At 45.6% G+C, this 20,830-nt stretch overlaps 1 long non-coding RNA gene across 2 annotated transcripts in view; it reads right to left on the reverse strand.

The window, feature by feature from the left end:
* Positions 1-20,830, reverse strand: part of LOC134936492 (uncharacterized) — a 41,709-nt gene that overhangs the window by 20,419 nt on the left and 460 nt on the right. For both annotated transcript variants that reach the window (XR_010180515.1, XR_010180511.1), the window contains exon 2: positions 4,638-4,792. This is a non-coding gene — a long non-coding RNA (uncharacterized LOC134936492). The remainder of the gene's footprint in view (positions 1-4,637; positions 4,793-20,830) is intronic.

Raw genomic sequence — 20,830 nt, forward strand, 5'->3', positions numbered from 1 at the left:
GGATTTTCTTCATGTTCATTTCACCTCTGTAATTAACCTGGACTATACCAATACTCGAGCATAACCTTCCTCCCTGTTTCTATAACAAGCCATTACAATTATCTGGGAATATTGTGTTCTGTTCCATGTTAATCAAAGATCCAGTTTCTGTATGCTGATATTTTGCTGGTTCTTTTTCACAATAAAACTTGTTTAATTTTCACCTGGCTTCAGCTGACCTCATTTCAGGTATGCACACACAGAGAAACCTAGTAATCCTAACAGAATGATCTGCCCAAATAAACGTGTGCAGGAGTTTGAGGTATAGCTGAATTTCATAAAATGGCTTCATTTCAAAAAATAAATTCCCTGCCTCTCGAGTTTATGCCGTTCATGGGTTCTACATTGCTAGTGGATTTTAGAGAGAAACTGGAGAATATTCAAACCCTGACTTCAGAGATACTGTCTGCTCTGCCTGAATATTCAATAAGATTACCAGATCCCTTTAAGGAGACGCAGGGGAAAAAGGGGAAAAGATGAGTCTGGTGCTCTCAATTCTGGCCGCTGTTCTCCAATCCCAAGCAAAGGCAAGTTCTGGAGCTTTCCACGACCCAGCCTCTCTGAGGAAGAAAGAAGACACAGAAGGGATAAAAGACTGTTTTTATTGCGGCAGGTCTGGACATTTTATTCTATTATGTCCTGCCCGCAAACCTAAAATGAGCTTTCCTCATTCTGCCATAGTGCCTAATTCTGCTCAGTTTTGCCACTGTGGTGCTCAAATTTCAAAAGGAGGGGTGTCGGGCCCAGCGACCCCAGGAGGGGTGTCGGGCCCAGCGACCCCAGGAGGGGTGTCGGGCCCAGCGACCCCAGGAGGGGTGTCGGGCCCAGCGACCCCAGGAGGGGTGTCGGGCCCAGCGACCCCAGGAGGGGTGTCGGGCCCAGCGACCCCAGGAGGGGTGTCGGGCCCAGCGACCCCAGGAGGGGTGTCGGGCCCAGCGACCCCAGGAGGGGTGTCGGGCCCAGCGACCCCAGGAGGGGTGTCGGGCCCTGCTGCCCTTGCCTCACGGCATGAGGTCCCTGCTGCCCTTGCCTCACGGCATGAGGTCCCTGCTGCCCTTGCCTCACGGCATGAGGTCCCTGCTGCCCTTGCCTCACGGCATGAGGTCCCTGCTGCCCTTGCCTCACGGCATGAGGACGCTGTTTTTCCGTCTATTGGGCAAATTAGGACTGCCATGTCAATGGTCAGTCCAAATGTTATTTTGTCTTTCAGGGTCACTCAGTCATCCAAGTCTGCCTTGCCAGAAATCCGAGAGGTGTCCGCCTTGCCAGAGGTCCGAGAGGTGTCCGCCTTGCCAGAGGTCCGAGAGGTGTCCGCCTTGCCAGAGGTCCGAGAGGTGTCCGCCTTGCCAGAGGTCCGAGAGGTGTCCTGCCCCAGGAGGGGGCTCTGCCTGTCCTGCCCCAGGAGGGGGCTCTGCCTGTCCTGCCCCAGGAGGGGGCTCTGCCTGTCCTGCCCCAGGAGGGGGCTCTGCCTGTCCTGCCCCAGGAGGGGGCTCTGCCTGTCCTGCCCCAGGAGGGGGCTCTGCCTGTCCTGCCCCAGGAGGGGGCTCTGCCTGTCCTGCCCCAGGAGGGGGCTCTGCCTGTCCAGATTACAGAAAGGATAGTTGATGGCCTGGCACCAAAAGGGTCATCAAACTCTGAAGCTCCAAGCGGGGTTCCACCTTTCATGCCCAATTCTGAATTCCCTGGTGGGGCATCTGATCTTGCAACCCTAGAAAGGGCGTCTGGTGCAAGTACCAGTACCAAGAAAGATCTCCAATTATAAACTCCATGCAGTATTGTCTTTGAAGGAGATCTTGCTCAATTCCGTGCCCTGGCTCGTCAGTACCTCATATACGTCGAATCGGATCCATCAATCAACATCACTCCAGTCAATGCAGTTAAGTTTTTCATCAGATCCTTCAGAGGGGAAGCTTTGGACTGGGTTGAGCCCTTCATCAAGTCCAAAGATCCATTGCTCACTGATCTTCCAGCCTTCATAAAAGCAGTACGACAAAGATTCACCCCAAAATCAGACTGTCCAAAGTCATCAAAAGATTCAAACATTATCATATCTATGTCCAGTCAAAGTCTGTCGTTCCAGTCCATAAAGTTAAACTAACGGTTTCTGTTAATAAGTCTTTATGTCTTGCCGATCCTGAGAATAAGGCCACTGCCCCAGTGCCCGAGATCCAAGATTTGCCCGAGGTGTCTGCCCAGCTGGGGCCATCTGAGACTTCCCTGTCTAAGGTCCAAGAAGAGTCCATCTTGTCTGAGAGGCCACGGTTATCTTTCCTCTCTGATGTAACACCTAATTCGGAAAGCCAAGTCGTTGAGGAACTGCCTTACTTTGATGGAGATATCTCTCAGTGTATAGCTCTCTTCAAGTACTATCTGAGTTTTGATGACTTTTCCCCTATTGATATCATTGCTAACATATGTATGAGGTTCAGAGGGAGGGCCTTGAAGTGGGTAAATGGTCTTATAGATGCGGAAGATACAGTTTTACAAGTTTTGCCTGCTTTCCTCAAGGCAGTGTCCGAAAGATTCAGTTCACCAACTGTCCTCGCTCTCCTGGATGAATCTGTTAAAGTGTGCCCGTCTGAGAACCTGCCTTTGCACTGTGGGCACATATCTTTAGGTATTCACGCAGATTTCTCGGCAAGTTTGGCTTCTACAAATTTACCATCCGCTCTTGATACGATCCAAGAAAATAAGGGGTCACTACTGCCATTGGGTTGTGACTGATTCTGAGAGCGAGCTTCTGGAGGATCCTAGACTTATTATTGATGGACCTGTACTGCCGAGTAGTGTCTTTGTGACATCTTCAAATAGGTCTAGGCAACCCAAAAGGAGGAGAGGAAAAAAGGAGAAGGTGAACTTTTAGGCGTCTGAAATCCGCCTGTTTAATGGGGGGATAATGTTAGGAATGTCTGTGTTTGTGTTGCCCTGCATGGTCTCATTCCTGCCTATAGGGGTCTCACTTGCTGCCTTAGGTTTGAATAGCAGTTGCACACTCTGTCCCTGCAGGTTGATTACCTGATTGTGAGCAGCTGTGGCCAACACCTTGTGCTGCTATTTAGCTCCAGCTCACCAGCATTCATGTGCAGATCATTGTGGTTCCGTCTGGAGTGTGACTAGGCTCTCTCCAGTTATCCTGTCCTGCTTCTGCCATACCTACATCTTGGAGACATTTCCTGCAGTTTGCTGTTACATATGCCTTGCTACAAGACTTCTAACCCTGCTGGATCAACATCTGCGTTCCTGAATTATTATTTGCAGTCTGTTTCCACCCCTGCCTGATTACTACGTTTTGGTATGTTATTTTCCCCCTGCTTGGTTTAAACCCGGATTTTCTTCATGTTCATTTCACCTCTGTAATTAACCTGGACTATACCAATACTCGAGCATAACCTTCCTCCCTGTTTCTATAACAAGCCATTACAATTATCTGGGAATATTGTGTTCTGTTCCATGTTAATCAAAGATCCAGTTTCTGTATGCTGATATTTTGCTGGTTCTTTTTCACAATAAAAATTGTTTAATTTTCACCTGGCTTCAGCTGACCTCATTTCAGGTATGCACACACCGAGAAACCTAGTAATCCTAACAGTGACATATACTGCACAGCTTGTCTGTTACCTATATTCACAGTAAGCACAATAACATACACATATACCCAGACAGTTATAATGCAAGCCTACCCTACTGTATGTGAGAGGAGACAGAGAGAAAGAGGACACCAGCACACCCCTAGCTGCACAGCCCCAGTGAGGCCGTCAGCTCCCTATAATACAGTAAACACTAACAATTATTGTCCTAGATAGGATCAGGATAGTGTACACAAGCGGCTTTTCCCCTATGCTACACCATGTACCAGATATCCAGCATGTCTGAGGATCAGGAAGCGCTGTGTGCTGTAAATGGCTGCAGTAAGCAGAGGTAGGTGCCAAAATGCCTCAGGTACCGTTCTGAGGTAGCTCCACCCCCTCCTATCGTGACAGAGTTACATACATATATTATACTGGCAACAGTCTCCTTTAAGCTTAAAACATCACACAAGTGCTAGACAAGCCCTTTTGTGCCAGTTCTACATCGGGGATCTTAGCGGGATCACCCCGGGAGGGTCCCATAAGCCACTCCCATGGTCAGCCGCACTTTAAACCAGGGGATTCCCCTAGCAGGGCCCCCAGTTTGTCACCTTCGGGCAGTGTTAGGGGTGTGCTGCGGCTGTGATAGCCAAGGCGCAGTGCCCCGCTGAGCAACAACCCCTCAGGACGGCGGTCCTGCAGCGGGGAAGCGACTCTGCACCTCGTAAGGCCGCTGACCATCCCCCCTAACTCCCATGGTGCAGGTATGCTGTTGCCCAGACAGAATACCGAAAATGATAAAAGATTAAAAGAAATTGAATAAAACTCTGGAGCTGCAGAGATGTGCATCCTCTTCTGAGGGCACTTTTTTTTTAAACTGCCTGTGTGACGGGGCATAGAGGGTAGGAGCCAGCACACCCAGTTGAAGAAATTTAAAGTGCACTGGCTCCTTTGGACGACATCTATACCCCAATCGTACTAGATTCCCCCAATATCCCTTATGGATGCTAGAGAAAATGCCTTTATAATTACCTGGCTTGGCCTCTTCTTGGATGACCTGTGTCCACGTTGTTTGGATGGTCTCTGTTGACTATCCATATCTTCCTCCTGGGTTGGGTCCCACTCCTCTCCACTGCCCAAGGATTCTTTTGAAGCATGGGCGGAAGGTTGTTTGTCTCTGGACATTTCTGTTATAATTTTAAAAATAAAAAATTAACACACAAGCAGCAACAATTACACCACACACACCCCATCACATTAGACAATCAAACAAAAATCAAGCACACAATTTAAACTACAACCCCACCCAATCTGCATCAAAGTACCCCAAAGTCATCCCACCATTGCATGATGCACCAAGTCCAACTAAAAACCATTTTAAAAAAAAACATCAGCATCCATTTTGTAAAAAAAAACCTGCCCAAACAGCATCACAGTACCCCAAAGTCATCCCTACACCCCAACATTACATGATGCAATACCCCAAACAAGAAATAACATTTTAAAAACAGCCTAACGCTCACTCAACACAAGTGGCTGAATTGGTAGCACTGATGAGGGCATGTGAGTTGGCCGAGGGCAAGTCAGCCAATATATACACGGATTCTAGGTATGCTCATGATTTTGGGGCCCTATGGTGCCTCAGAAATTTCATGACAGCGGCAGGCACACCAGTAGCTCATGCGACACAGATCAAGAACATCTTGACCGCAATACAATGACCTGACAAAGTGGCTGTTGTCAAGTGCAAGGACCACACCTACGAAAAAGACCCAGTGTCACTTGGTAACAGCCAAGCAGAGAAGGCTGCCAAATGGGCAGCAAGCTCCACACAAGGGCCTAACAATACTGAGACACTCATGACATTTCAAACATTGAACATATCAAAATGCAAAATTTGTGTTCCCCACAGGAAAAGGCGGTCTGAAAGATGAAGGGATATGGCCAAGAGTCCTCTAGAGTCTGGAGAGATGGACAAGGTAAACCAGTAGCCCCCAGGGCATACCTCCCAAGCTTAGCTGAGGCGGCACATGGTCTGACTCACCTGAGTAAAGAAGGTATGTGCAAATTGGTTAAAGCTTACTGGAGTGTGCCAGGGCTCTCTTCTTGGGTGAGCAAGAAAGCAATGTCCTGTTTTACTTTCTTGAGGAAGAACATTGGTAAGACAATACCAACAGAGCCATCCCATATTTCTCCTGCAGACCAACCTTTCCAGGTAATACAAATTGACTTTATACAGTTACCACCCTGTAGGAATTTAAAATATGTATTGGTATGCACTGATGTATTTTTAAATTTGGTAGAGACATTTCCAGCTGCCACTAACACTGCAAAGAATATCATGCAGGAATTTGTTTGTAGATACGTTATCCCTAAGATTAGGAGCAAAGTGATGGCTGAAACTGGACTATTGTGGCCATAGACACTGCCACTAGCGTTATATAGCATCAGAACCACTCCCAGATCCCCTCTTAACTTATCACCCGTTGAAATCCTTTTTGGAAAACAACCGCATGTCATGATAGATCCGCAGGATGATTTGAAATGCAACAACGAAATGACGGTACAATACCTTATCAGAATAAACCAGCATTTGAGAAATCAGCAAAAGAACTTGAAACTGTTGATTCCTGATGTGCCAATTACTAACTGTCATGATCTTGAACCAGGAGACTATGATGATTCTTACGCTCAGGTTGCCTAACAGACAGGTGGGAAGGACCGTACCAAGTTGTCGACAAGCACGACTTCATTGAAGGTAGCTGAGAGAGAGACTTGGGTCAACTCTTCCCATTGCAAGAAAGTCACTAATCCGGAAGAAACTCGTAAAGAGGGTGAGACTGCAGAAATATCACTCGAGAATCTGTTCCGTGAAGGCAGCACTGTTGGACACTACCTGAGCATATCAAAGAAACACTAAAAGGCCTTTTGCACTAAGATGGATTTACTACTATCAAGACTTGTTTTATTCTATTTTTCTCTGCACAATAATTTTTTTTTTCAGGACTTCACATTTTTGTGAGGGTTCCCAAGGAGTCGAGCATTGGACTGGAACTGGTTCTGGAGAAAAGAGTGATTACTTCATAGGATCCCTGGATCAGCCTATCACTTTGGTCAAAGCCAGAGTAAATAAAAGGACTGGTAGTTACAGAGTTCAGAGGTAATGTGATAGGCTATTGTCTGGGAAATACTGTATTTTGAATGAATTATCTACATTATATTTGTATGTATTAATTTTATAAAATTGTGATAGTTTTGATTACTATCAGAGGGTGGACTGAAAGGTGAAATTGCATTTTACTCTCAGAATGCAATATTGCATTTATTAGCATGTGTACGTATGCATTTTTGCGTACTACGGTACTTTGCATTACTGCATCTTACCCTTATTACAGTAGAACATGAAGTTGCTATTAAAAGCCATATTGTTACATAACATTCATACTCCAAACTTACACATAAATTACACAGTCATAAAATTATTTAACAGACTTTAGTATCTAGCAACATTAAAGTAGATCAGGAGACAGCATTTCACATAGCACAGGTTTAGAAGCATAATATCACATCTTATTTTATATCATCATGTTCAGCTCTCCATTTGCTGCACCCCGGTATGTGCGGACAGAATATCGCATATAGTGGGCGCACGCTATTGGGAGAAATGTATTATAGGTTAAATATTGAGCTTCGTGAGGGGTGTGTAACTAGCCTGTTTGAATTAGCTGCATGGTGGGAGCCAGAGGGCATCAACAGTCACATTCCTGAGAACAATACCTTTGAATGGACCATAAATACAGTTGCTTGGATCCATTCCAGAGATCTCCTATCTCAGAACTATCACGGTTATCTGCTGACGACTGTTGCCTGGATCCAGGTTGGCGCTTGCATATGTATATCGGCTGTAACATACTCTGACGGTGTGTATAATACTTGTTGTTTACCTGTATTTCTGTACTTGTGTTATTTTACCTTTTTTTCTGTTAGTATTAAATCTGTATGTGTGTTGGACCACATTACAAACTTATATGGTTTCATATTGGGATTTTTTAAGGTATTTGTGTGCACATAACCGCACTTAAGGTACGCTTTGTATTTCTACGCTAACCGCATCCGCAACAATATACTTTGCTTTGTTATTAATATTTTTGAACTTAACAATATCTATTTTTATCTTTTAACCCCTTCAGTGGCAAGTTTTTCAATTTAAAAACACACTCTGGGGGTTGTGTTTTTAAATTGAGAGCGTTCCCTCACTATTACAACTGCTTTGGAACATCCCCAGTGTTAAACCTGTAGAGACCCCATGGTTCATACCCTGAAGAAGCAAACAAGAGTTATGGTAAAACATACCCTTTTTAACTTTTTCTTCAAGGTCCATGGGATCCACAGGGCACCCACCCTGATGTACCTAGCTTCAATGGGTTACTTTCCCGGTCACCAGTTCCCTTCTACTATACATGAGAGTGTGTTTCCTGTGTGTACCATTCATCCTTCTCTCCTATCCAGCTCCTGATTTGGGCTTGCTAACTAAAACTGAAGAGCATGAGCTTAAGTGGGGTATGAGGGGAGAGGGATCCAGTGCATTCTGGGAGGCACAAAGCTTTTGCTGTTCAGTGCCTGATCCTGGTCTCCACCAAGCATACCCCAGTGTTAACTCTGTGGTTCCCATGGACCTTGAAGAAAGAGTTTTACCATAAGTCTTATTTTTTGGGCTCACTTGTCAATAATTTGGTAAATCTATCTGGGCATGGGTTGGGTATAAAATCCAAGCAGTCAAAATCCCAATAGTCAAGATGTCAACAGGTCTGTGTAAGTTATTAACCCAGTGCCGTAACTAGATATTTTAGCACTGTGTGCAAGAAACAGCATCGGCGCCCCACCTCCCATAAACTAAAAGGATCCAGCGCGTGCCGCTGGCACATGGAAAAACCTTAGGGGCGTGGCTTTATGGGGAAGGGGCATGGCCACACAGCTCCCTTTTCACATTAAGACAGGCAGAGTCCCCTTTTACACATTACGGCAGGTAGAGTACCCTTTTACACAGTACGGCAGGTAGAGCCCCATTTTTGCACATTATGGCAGGCAGAGTCCCCCTCTTACACATAATGGCAGCAGAGTCCTGCTTTTTACACATTACATCAGCAGAGTCCCCTTTTTACACATTAGGTACACAGAGTCCTTTAAAACAGCAATGTGAAGTGGGACATACCTCATAATGTGCACAAAGTACTGAATGAGCAGGATAACCATCTGCCCACCCGAATGCCCCACCAGTTGGCTACACCTATTGAGGGAGCATGGCACCTGCTTTTCGGGATCTCCTTCCCACCAGAATGCAATAGTTGAGGCTTTTCGCAAGTCACTGTGGGTCTCAGGAGTCCGGACAGAGAGAGGGGGCTGAGCTTGCAGGCATGCATTGCTGCCCAGATACAAGTTAGTGTTATCAGTGTGAGAGGAAAGGAGCCAGGGCTCGGGCACTCCCATCAGTAGCACACGCTAGTCACATTACACCGCACAGTAGTGCACCTTAGTCACGTTACACCACACAATAATGGGCCTAATTCAGAGTTGATCGCAGCAGCAAATTTGCTAGCAGTTGGGCAAAACCATGGCCCTAATTCTGAGTTGATCAATATCTGCCATTGGTCGCTGCGTAGCGATCAGTTTAAAAAAAAAAACTGATAACTGCGCATGCATATTCACTGCAATGCGTACGCGCGGCGTATGGGTACAAAGAGCATTGTGGTTTTGCACAGGTTCTAGTGACGCATTTAGACGCACAGCCGATCGCAAGGAGATTGAAAGGAAGTGGGAGTTTCTGGGTGTCAACTGACCGTTTTCTGGGAGTGTTTGGAAAAACGCAGGCGTGGCCGGGTATCCGACATTACCGTGTCATTCATCGCAGCAATCATTGCACAGAATAAGTAACTACAGGGCTGGTCTTGTTCTGCACAAAATGTGTTTGCAGCCGCTCTGCTGCACAGGTGTTCGCACTAATGCAAAGCGAAAATACACTCCCCTGTGGGTGGCGACTATGCATTTGCACGGCTGCTAAAAGTAGCTAGCGAGCGATCAACTTGGAATGAGGGCCCATGTGCACTACAGGTGTGGCAGATATAACATGTGCAGAGTTAGATTTGGGTGTGGTGTGTTCAAACTGAAATCTAAATTGCAGTGTAAAAATAAAGCAGCCAGTATTTACTCTGCACAGAAACAATATAACCCACCCAAATCTAACTCTCTCTACACATGTTATATCTGCCCCCAACCCCCTGCAGTGCACATGGTTTTGCCCAACTGCTAACAAATTTGCTGCAGCGATCAACTCTGTTACCCCCAATGTCCGTTAGTCACGTTACAATGCTGTGTATTACCCATTACACGAGAGAGAGAGAGTGAGAGAGTGAGAGAGTGAGAGAGAGAGAGAGAGAGAGAGAGTGAGAGAGTGAGAGAGTGAGAGAGTGAGAGAGTGAGAGAGTGAGAGAGTGAGAGAGTGAGAGAGTGAGAGAGTGAGAGAGTGAGAGAGTGTGTTGCACCCCCCTTCCCCTACTCAGAAATGCAGCAACTATTGCACTATTTACATACTTACATCCACTCTACACTGACACTCAGCTGCCGCCTTCTGTTCCCTTGGAAGTGTCCCTGTCCATGCACTGCTGGAGGCTCCGGTGGGGAGAGCACTCTCCCTTCTGCAGGACATGGATGCGGGGCATAAGGGAGGGAGTGGGCGGGGCTTTGGCTGCCTACTCACACTGACAAGTGCTGGACCTGGATAAGGGGGACCAGGGAGAGGGCAAAGCCTGCAACACTCTATCCGTGCTGCAGGACACAGATGCGGAGCTGAGTGAGTGAGCCTGGCTTCGGCTGGCTATTCGCACTGACAAGAAGAGCATCAGCTGGAGAGGACCAGGGAAAGGGCAGAGCCTGCAGACACTCCGTTCTGCAGGGCATGGATGCGGGGTATGAGGAAGTGAGTATGGGCAGGGCTTCGGCTGCCCACTGACAAGAAATGCAACCTTGCTCTAACCCTTCCCCTAGTGCCTAAGCCTAACACCAATCCCTGTACTCACCTCCAGGATCCAATGGAATTCTCACTTCCAGGATCCTGACCACTACCCCATGGCATCTATATCTGCATAATAGTTTATATTTTGCAGATTTTTATGTTTGATTTGCTCTGTATCTGTGTTTGTGTGCATATAAATACATGATGTATTTATATACACACAAATACAGGTACAGAGCAAAAGAAACTTTCAGTAACTATAATTATCATACTAGACCAATTTATACCACTAATATAAAGATCCAAACACTAACCACAATCTGTCACACTCTGGATTCTTACCTCTGGAGGTTGGCCCTGGGGTTCGCCATCCCGGCTGCTGGTGGGTCCGCGGCGACGGGGAATTGCAGCAGGGGCTGCTGGGCAGAGGATTTGGCGTCCAGCAGCGCAGGGTCCAGGCCATCAGTCCTTGGTGTAGAACTCGGTTGCCAGAGCTCACTATCTGGTGCCCAGTGTGATGACTGTTTAATGCAGGTGTGTTCTCAGTGCTGGGGGCTGCCATGTTGGAGACCAAAGGCCAGGCCAATTGTGTTCAGCCAATCCGTGGCAGCCTTCCCTTACAAAAGGGGGTTGGTTTAGAGTGATGGTACAAGTGCTTCTATTTACATTCACAGGTAAAAGTGCTTAGCTCTGAGGTCCCAGGTTACTCCAGGTATCCTGTTCTCGTCTTCTACCATACGGTGGTTACCTTTTTGCTGCAGCAGCCCATTACCAACAGCCTGTCTCTGCTCATGGTGCAAACTCGGGGTCCCTGACCGTAGAGGGGTACCGGAAAGTGTTCAGTATTCTTCAGCCTTGTCTTAAAGCGACAGTCTTCAGTTCTTCATTCAATATTCTTCAGCCTCATCTTAAAGCCACAGCCTTCAGGTCTTCATTCAGTATTCTTCAGCCTCATCTGAAAGCCACAGTCATCAGTTTTTAATTCAGAGTTCTTCAGCCTAGACTTTCAATCATTAACTCCATTCTCCAGCTCAGTCATTTGGAAAACCTCAGTCTTTGTGAATCATTGCTATTCTATTAAATCATAACTTCTTTATGGTCTTTAGTATTTCCTTGGGCTCCTCATCTCATGAGAAGGAACTACATTCAGCCTCCTCGCTTTCCCCCTCAGGTACCCGTCACCCAAGCCCAACCTCAGTTGCCGGATTCCCAACACCCGTTTAGCATGACACAATCTGATTCAAAGTGGCTTAACCAAGATTAAAAGAAATTTTTCAAGCACCTCTTTAGTGCACTGCCTACCTTCAGCTGAATCACTAATACAGCTTTTACACAAAATTGTGGGCCCAACACAGTAATTGGAACATGGATCAATCCCGGGTTGAACGCGGCTTCAGACCCCATTTATACTGCACTTTGACCCTTGTTATTCCCGGTTCAGCCCTGTTTACACTGAAATTGGGTCAGCCCATTGCCCCAAACAAGTAATTAATTAGCCATTGCCTCTGGTGGTATGCTACCCCCAGAGAGTACCACACTCTCCTGTTTAGTGTTGTCATTTGGAACAGTCTGCAAGATCATCTAACAGCGGATGTCGGCAATTGTGGATACCTTGTATCAATGCTTCAAGGACAGCACCTAGATGACACCATCAAAGGCTTCCTGAGGCGTGGATATCCACAATGTGTTGGTACCATAGATGGGACCCATATCACCATCATCGTCCACCCTTGACAACCCTGCGGGATACTATGACTATCATCCTACAGCCATAGTGGACCATGGATACTGGTAACTACTTTTGTACTAATGAATGGTTTATTCTTTTTTCTTTTTTTTCTTTCTGAGATATAAAATCTATTAAACTTTTATTTTTACAGGACTTGTAATATCCCCCACCCTCTAGTTGACAAATGTGACAGAGCAGAAGTGTGATGGTTAGTATTACTTCCACTTACCTGTTGAAACATGACCTTTGTGTCAGCATAACACAGCCTTGGGGGATTTGGTATCTGTACCCCAAATAGCCATAGTTATATTGTGTGTGTCCATGTAATAGGTAATAGATTGTTAGCTCAACTGATGTAGCAACTTTTGTAAATTTGCTAAATATTAGTGTGAATCACTATAAAATATTTGTGCATGACAGACCCAAGTATTATTTGCAAACATATTCTGCAGTGATTTGCACAGGATCTGGTGTGACCGCCGCTCGGGATCCCGGTGGTCACCATGCCAATGCTGGGGTCCTGAACGAGTAAATGCCTGACAGTCGTCATGCTGACTAAAGGGACTATTCCTACTTGGGGGTATCCACAGAGTGTGAATAGAACCTGTGGTGAGTGCAGCGAGCTACCGAGCCCACAAGAGACTTAGTTGTGTTTGACTCCCCCTCACCCCCCACAGCATTCTGCAGCCAGGATGCCAGGGTCGGTATGCTGTATGCTATCAGGAACCCCAATGCTGGTCATACAGCCCCAACCCGATTTACACATGCCATTTTGCTCACCTACATGACCCCCAAGTAAATACACTTATGCCACTTTCTCATTATAGTGACAATATTATATTTTTTTAACAGAAGTTGGTGACTGTAGATGGGGTGGAGATACTGGTCCACATCATCGGGGATGCGCATATCCTTTACAGCACTGGCTAACATCTTCAGTTGTCACCAGAAAAAGTCACCTACATCCACAACCTAAATTCTGCCTGGATGGCTGATGTAAATGCTATTGGCAGGTTGAAAGCATGCTGGCACTGTCTCAAAATGATGTAGGTTTAAACATAATGCATCATTTAGCAGAATATTTGTGAGATGCAAAAGGACCATGTCTTACTGGAGTGAAAATTGATGCAGCAAGCAACATTACAAATATTACACTGCATAAGAAGGCTGTATCACAGCTGAACCAGACTCTAGAGATAGCCCTTGACGAAGTGGCTACAGCTACCCATCACACTCCACGTAGGCCTAGATGTCAACCGTGGCACTCTAAATTCACAAGACACCTACAAAAACGGTCATGTAAAGTTGAACGCCAGTGGCATAAATCTCGTATTTCCAGTGAATTCCTTACATACAAGACTGTCTACCACTCTTATTGTAATGCTCTGGATACTGTCAAACAAACAAACAAACAAACAAACAAAACATATTTCCAATCTCTCATCTCTGCTCAAGCCTCTAACCCCAAATGACTTTTCAATACATTTAAATCACTTCTCAACCCTCCTTCACCCAACCCGCCAACCACTATCAAGGCGCAAGATCTTGCTTCCTACTTCAAGGACAAGATTGATAAGATCCAAAATGAAATGGTATGCCCTTCCTCAACCAGTGACCTATTCAATTCCCTATACGAAACCTCTGGCACTTTCTATTCATTTTATCCCACAAATGAAGATGAAGTATCAACACTCTTCTCATCCTGCCACTCTACTTCCTTTCCTCTTGACCCTATACTGCCACAAATAAATAAAGCTGTCTCCTGTGCTCATCCCAACCTTATATGCACAAGGAGAAAAGTATGACTCTTGTTTGGGCGCACTCTTATTTTATTATCTAAGTGTTAATTGATAAGTGATATGCCTAACAGTTAATAATGTAGCCTTTATTTCTGCTCTTTAAAATACATGGGAACTCAACAGAATACATTAAACATAAATAGCCATTGATATGCCAGATGGGAGATAGGTCTCCCAAAATTGTGAAATGTTCAGATCTTAATTATGCCTGGATAAATGCATATCGGAAGATAGCTACATACTATGCTGCTTCCGTCTGCCAAAGATCTGTACAAACTGTGTTTGTATTAATGCAGCCCTGAATTGGGTTAAATTAGTGAGTGGGAGAGCCCACAGACCAATTAGCAATTCTGATAATCAACCACTATCATAGATAAATTGTGACGACTAAAGGTTCAAGAAATAGTAGGATTAAGTATAAGTGGTGATACTGCTGTGGGTGTTGTTTCTATAGGGAAGGGAGTCTTCCTACTTCACTGGGTATTCTCTAGCAGTCGCCCGTCTAGGTACTGACCCAGCCCACCTCCGTTTAGCTCCCAAGATTGGAAGAGATTGGGCGTGAATGTAGGAGTATGGTCGTAGGAAGGTTTAACCCTATACCACCAATGAGTGCACCGAAACGGAAGGATTGATTCCTCCTCAGGAAAAGAGTGATAGGACTGCGTGGGGAAGGGGAATAGCAGCAGTTAGGTAGGTGTGAATCTGCTGTCCATGTTAGACTGAAGAGACGTGTCTCCTGAGGGGACACGCTCCCCAGAATCGTGGATGAAAGTTCACAGAAAGAAGAAAAGCAGGAAGATAATTGCAAGGTGGAGAGGATGTTGAAATAGACAATTAGATTATATTACAGTGGTTCCCTTTCGGACACCTCAATTGTTTAAATATTGATGGCTCCTGGTCCAAATAAGTCACTGTGACAGATGTCAAGGCAAATACAAAGAATAAAGATAGAGAATGGAAAAAGTAATAATAAATTCTAGTAATTGGTGCCGATTCTCTGAGTATGGTATAGCGTTACTTGTACATAGCAGACCCTAATAGTATTTCGTAACTGATGAACTTATTATGGTACACCAAAACCTTAAATGTCACTTGTGATAGTGGCAGAGATTTTTCTGTCAAAACAGTTATTGCTTTTTAACATGAACCAATGTGTGAGGCAAATGGATTATCCCCTATGTAATAATCACTTAGGTGACATGCCCTCAGAGAAACAGAAACACAATACACACAGTTTGAAAATGCCTGGGGTAGGCTAAATGCGGGATCGCACAACACCTGTCCCTGTTACATTAAATGTGAGGAAATAATTAGTGATGAGCGGGTTCGGTTCCTCGGAATCCGAACCCCCTCGAACTTCAGCCTTTTTACACGGATCCGAGGCAGACTCGGATCTTCCCGCCTTGCTCGGCTAACCCGAGCGCGCCCGAACGTCATCATCCCGCTGTCGGATTCTCGCGAAACTCGGATTCTATCGCGAAACTCGGATTCTATATAAGGAGCCGCGCGTCGCCGCCATTTTCACACGTGCATTGAGATTCAAAGGGAGAGGACGTGGCTGGCGTCCTCTCCATTTAGATTAGAAGAGAGAGAGTGAGAGTGAGACACTTGATTTACTGGAGCTTAGGAGTACTCAGAGAGTGCAGAGTTTACTAGTGACTGACCAGTGACCACCAGTGCAGTTTTATTATATTATTTAATATAATCCGTTCTCTGCCTGAAAAAAAACGATACACAGTGACACAGTAACAGTATACCATATCTGTGCTCAGCCTCAGTGTGCTGCATCATCTATGTATATCTGACTGTGCTGAGTGCTCACAGCTTAATTGTGGGGGAGACTGGGGAGCAGTAGCAGGAGTACATATTATTTAACAGTGCACACTTTTGCTGCCAGAGTGCCACTGCCAGTGTGACTGACCAGTGACCACTGTCTGACCACCAGTATATTGTGATTGTCTGCCTGAAAAAGTTAAACACTCGTCGTGTGGTGATTTTATTCTATAAACGCATTTTGCTGACAGTGTCCAGCAGGTCCGTCATTAATTATATAATATATACCTGTCCGGCTGCAGTAGTGATATATATATATATATTTTTTATATCATTATCATCCAGTCTATATTAGCAGCAGACGCAGTACGGTAGTCCACGGCTGTAGCTACCTCTGTGTCGGCAGTCGCTCGTCCATCCATAAGTATACTAGTATCCATCCATCTCCATTGTTTACCTTAGGTGCCTTTTAGTTGTGCCTATTAAAATATGGAGAACAAAAATGTTGAGGTTCCAAAAATAGGGAAAGATCAAGATCGACTTCCACCTCGTGCTGAAGCTGCTGCCACTAGTCATGGCCGAGACTATGAAATGCCAGCAACGTCGTCTGCCAAGGCCGATGCCCAATGTCATAGTACAGAGCATGTAAAATCCAAAACACCAAATATCAGTAAAAAAAGGACTCAAAAATCTAAAATAAAATTGTCGGAGGAGAAGCGTAAACTTGCCAATATGCCATTTACCACACGGAGTGGCAAGGAACGGCTGAGGCCCTGGCCTATGTTCATGGCTAGTGGTTCAGCTTCACATGAGGATGGAAGCATTCAGCCTCTCGCTAGAAAAATGAAAAGACTCAAGCTGGCAAAAGCACCGCAAAGAACTGTGCGTTCTTCGAAATCACAAATCCACAAGGAGAGTCCAATTGTGTCGTTTGCGATGCCTGGCCTTCCCAACACTGGACGTGAAGAGCATGCGCCTTCCACCATTTGCACGCCCCCTGCAAGTGCTGGAAGGAGCACCCGCAGTCCAGTTCCTGATAGTCAGATTGAAGATGTCAGTGTTGAAGTACACCAGGATGAGGAGGATATGGGTGTTGCTGTTGCTGGTGCGGAAATTGACCAGGAGGATTCTGATGGTGAGGTGGTTTGTTTAAGTCAGGCACCCGGGGAGACACCTGTTGTCCGTGGGAGGAATAGGGCCATTGACATGCCTGGTGAAAATACCAAAAAAAAAATCAGCTCTTCGGTGTGGAAGTATTTCAACAGAAATGCGGACAACATTTGTCAAGCCGTGTGTTGCCTTTGTCAAGCTGTAATAAGTAGGGGTAAGGACGTTAACCACCTCGGAACATCCTCCCTTATACGTCACCTGCAGCGCATTCATCATAAGTCAGTGACAAGTTCAAAAACTTTGGGCGACAGCGGAAGCAGTCCACTGACCAGTAAATCCCTTCCTCTTGTAACCAAGCTCACGCAAACCACCCCACCAACTCCCTCAGTGTCAATTTCCTCCTTCCCCAGGAATGCCAATAGTCCTGCAGGCCATGTCACTGGCAATTCTGACGAGTCCTCTCCTGCCTGGGATTCCTCAGATGCATCCTTGCGTGTAACGCCTACTGCTGCTGGCGCTGCTGTTGTTGCTGCTGGGAGTCGATGGTCATCCCAGAGGGGAAGTTGTACTCGTAAGACCACTTTTACTACTTCCACCAAGCAACTGACTGTCCAACAGTCCTTTGCGAGGAAGATGAAATATCACAGCAGTCATCCTGCTGCAAAGCAGATAACTGAGGCCTTGGCATCCTGGGCGGTGAGAAACGTGGTTCCGGTATCCATCATTACTGCAGAGCCAACTAGAGACTTGTTGGAGGTACTGTGTCCCCGGTACCAAATACCATCTAGGTTCCATTTCTCTAGGCAGGCGATACCGAAAATGTACACAGACCTCAAGAACAGCAGCGGCGGCACCAGTAGCAGCATCTCGCAAACACCAACTCTTTCCTAGGCAGGCTACGCTTTGTATCACCGCTTCCACACAGCTAAAAACCTCTTACGGCAACTGAGGAAGATCATCGCAGAATGGCTTACCCCAATTGGACTCTCCTGTGGATTTGTGGCATCGGACAACGCCAGCAATATTGTGTGTGCATTAAATCTGGGCAAATTCCAGCACGTCCCATGTTTTGCACATACCTTGAATTTGGTGGTGCAGAATTATTTAAAAAACGAGAGGGGCGTGCAAGAGATGCTGTCGGTGGCCAGAAGAATTGTGGGACACTTTCGGCGTACAGGCACCACGTACAGAAGACTGGAGCACCACCAAAAACGCCTGAACCTGCCCTGCCATCATCTGAAGCAAGAAGTGGTAACGAGGTGGAATTCAACCCTCTATATGCTTCAGAGGTTGGAGGAGCAGCAAAAGGCCATTCAAGCCTATACAACTGAGCACGATATAGGAGGTGGAATGCACCTGTCTCAAGCGCAGTGGAGAATGATTTCAACGTTGTGCAAGGTTCTGCAACCTTTTGAACTTGCCACACGTGAAGTCAGTTCAGACACTGCCAGCCTGAGTCAGGTCATTCCCCTCATCAGGCTTTTGCAGAAGAAGCTGGAGACATTGAAGGAGGAGCTAACACAGAGCGATTCCGCTAGGCATGTGGGACTTGTGGATGGAGCCCTTAATTCGCTTAACAAGGATTCACGGGTGGTCAATCTGTTGAAATCAGAGCACTACATTTTGGCCACCGTGCTCGATCCTAGATTTAAAACCTACCTTGGATCTCTTTCCGGCAGACACAAGTCTGCTGGGGTTCAAAGAACTGCTGGTGACAAAATTGTCAAGTCAAGCGGAACGCGACCTGTCAACATCTCCTCCTTCACATTCTCCCGCAACTGGGGGTGCGAGGAAAAGGCTCAGAATTCCGAGCCCACACGCTGGCGGTGATGCAGGGCAGTCTGGAGCGACTGCTGATGCTGACATCTGGTCCGGACTGAAGGACCTGACAACGATTACGGACATGTCGTCTACTGTCACTGCATATGATTCTCTCCCCATTGAAAGAATGGTGGAGGATTATATGAGTGACCGCATCCAAGTAGGCACGTCAGACAGTCCGTACTTATACTGGCAGGAAAAAGAGGCAATTTGGAGGCCCTTGCACAAACTGGCTTTATTCTACCTAAGTTGCCCTCCCACAAGTGTGTACTCCGAAAGAGTGTTTAGTGCCGCCGCTCACCTTGTCAGCAATCGGCGTACGAGGTTACATCCAGAAAATGTGGAGAAGATGATGTTCATTAAAATGAATTATAATCAATTCCTCCGTGGAGACATTCACCAGCAGCAATTGCCTCCACAAAGTACACAGGGAGCTGAGATGGTGGATTCCAGTGGGGACGAATTGATAATCTGTGAGGAGGGGGATGTACACGGTGATATATCGGAGGATGATGATGATGAGGTGGACATCTTGCCTCTGTAGAGCCAGTTTGTGCAAGGAGAGATTAATTGCTTCTTTTTTGGTGGGGGTCCAAACCAACCCATCATTTCAGTCACAGTCGTGTGGCAGACCCTGTCACTGAAATGATGGGTTGGTTAAAGTGTGCATGTCCTGTTTATACAACATAAGGGTGGGTGGGAGGGCCCAAGGACAATTCCATCTTGCACCTCTTTTTTCTTTCATTTTTCTTTGCGTCATGTGCTGTTTGGGGGGTGTTTTTTGGAAGGGCCATCCTGCGTGACACTGCAGTGCCACTCCTAGATGGGCCAGGTGTTTGTGTCGGCCACTTGGGTCGCTGAGCTTAGTCATCCAGCGACCTCGGTGCAAATTTTAGGACTAAAAATAATATTGTGAGGTGTTCAGAATAGACTGAAAATGAGTGGAAATAATGGTTATTGAGGTTAATACTTTGGGATCAAAATGACCCCCAAATTCTATGATTTAAGCTGTTTTTTAGGGTTTTTTTAAAAAAAAAAAAACCCGAATCCAAAACACCCTAATCCGACAAAAAAAAATTCGGTGAGGTTTTGCCAAAACGCGTTCGAACCCAAAACACGGCCGCGGAACCGAACCCAAAACCCGAAAAATTTCCGGTGCTCATCACTAGAAATAATATTACACAATGTACTTAAACAAAAAATTCATTAAGTAGATATGCTATACTCATTCACTGGGAATACCAGCAATATAAATAGCAGGAATACTTTCTGAAACACACAATACTTTGCTAGAGCATTAAGGCTTTAATAAAATAAAGCAGATGTGTTAAGTGTCACCCCTTCAATCGGTAGGCAGACGGGGTGCCCGCAGGAAATGTGGGGCCACAAATTACCCGCCCCTATCACAAGGTTGTATCACAATGTACCCACGTGAGAGAGTACACATATGCAATATAGCCTAGCTGGAAGTACAGGTTGAGTATCCCATATCCAAATATTCTGAAATACGGAATATTCCGAAATACAGACTTTGAGTGAGAGTGAGATAGTGAAACCTTTGTTTTTTGATGGCTCAATGTACACAATCTTTGTTTGATACACAAGTTATTAAAAATATTGTATTAAATGGTCTTTAGGCTGTGTGTATAAGGTGTATATGAAACAAATGAATTGTGTGAATGTACACACGCTTTTGTTAATGCACAAAGTTATAAAAATATTGTCTAAAATTACCTTCAGGCTGGGTGTATAAGGTGTATATGAAACATAAATGCATCCTGTGCTTATATTTAGGTCCCATCACCATGATATCTCATTATGGTATGCAATTATTCCAAAATACAGAAAAATACCTCTGGTCCCAAGCATTTTGGATAAGGTATACTCAACCTGTACCAGCAATATTGGTGACAAAGATTCTTTCAGAGGCACAGAAATATTCTGCTAAAGCATAAAATCTGGATCAATAAGGCATTAAATATCA

This window comes from Pseudophryne corroboree, chromosome 1, assembly GCF_028390025.1.
Source record: "Pseudophryne corroboree isolate aPseCor3 chromosome 1, aPseCor3.hap2, whole genome shotgun sequence".
Lineage (NCBI taxonomy): Eukaryota > Metazoa > Chordata > Amphibia > Anura > Myobatrachidae > Pseudophryne > Pseudophryne corroboree.